A 1,329-nucleotide genomic window follows, 5' to 3' on the forward strand; every position below is an offset into this window, starting at 1 on the left:
TCTATGCAGTGGGAGATGCTGCCTCTAGTGGCAAATTTGAAAATTAATTCATATTTTTAAAATTTATTTACTGCTAACTAATGTTGTAAACTAATATTATTAATTAAAATTTTTAACTTATGTTGTTAATTATAATAATTATTAACTATAAACATTGAGGAATTGTTTTAATGGAATATATATTGTACTAAATTATACAGTAGGCAACCCGTCATACATCTATGTAGAAATGCATTTTTTTCATCTTTTGGTTAATTAATTAGAATTTTAATAAAAAGAGATAGATTGGTTTAATTAATAAACAAAATTAGATTTGAAAAATAAAGTTTTGAATGTGAATAAAAATAATTACCATGAATGCAGTAGAAACATTAATATTTACATTTCATATAAATAGGAATATAAATTCAGGGATCGCAAAAAGTCACCTTTTTACCGTTTTTTTTTTAATTTTAGCACCTATTTTACCTATTCCGTTAAATTTTACCTTTTTCACCTATTTTGTGAACTTTTTAAAATATTTTCAACCAAAACTACACTGAAAAAAATGTATTTAATTCAAATAACCGATTACAAATACCATTTAATTGTATCCAAAAAAAATTATTTTATTCCAGGAAATATTTAATTGATAATATAGTTAAGTAATCACGGTTATTTAAATTAAAGGAGTTTTATTAAAATTGCATTATAAATAATTGAATTTATGTAAAGAATTTTCTTATTAATGGAGATATATTGAATTTTTGGAAAGAATTTCATTGAAATTTTCGAAAATAATTGATTTCTTGCGAAGAATTTTATCAAAATTTTTTAGAATAATAATTGAATTTTTGAAGAATTTTTTTATTTATGAAAATAGTTGACAGGCTTCCCACTCATGCCACTATTGACACTTTTTGACACTTTTTTCAGTTGATGCCACTATTTAGCTACTATTTTGAAAAAAATGCCACTAATGTCACTTTTTTGTAAAAAAAAGGCCACTATATAAAGACACTATTTTCAACTCACATGTTTAAATTTTAACCTTCAATGTTCAATTTTTAACTCAGGGTGGCCACCAGGCATTGAACTTTGAAAACTTGTAATTAGATGTGAATTTTGTAAAACCTTGAAATAACATGGAATTGAAGGGCTACATAAAATAAGGGGACGAACGCGAGGCTTGGAAGGGATACTACCAGTCGGGTAGCAGTGACAGGCCTTGAGCCGCTCGCTGCTACCTGACTGATATTATCCCTTTCAACCATGCGTTCGTCCCCTTATTTTATGTAGCCCTTCAATTATGATTTTTTCTTAAATCTTGAATTTTACTAATTTTATTGA

The sequence above is a fragment of the Leptopilina heterotoma genome, unplaced genomic scaffold (assembly GCF_015476425.1).
Source record: "Leptopilina heterotoma isolate Lh14 unplaced genomic scaffold, ASM1547642v1 Lhet_70, whole genome shotgun sequence".
NCBI classification, from domain to species: domain Eukaryota; kingdom Metazoa; phylum Arthropoda; class Insecta; order Hymenoptera; family Figitidae; genus Leptopilina; species Leptopilina heterotoma.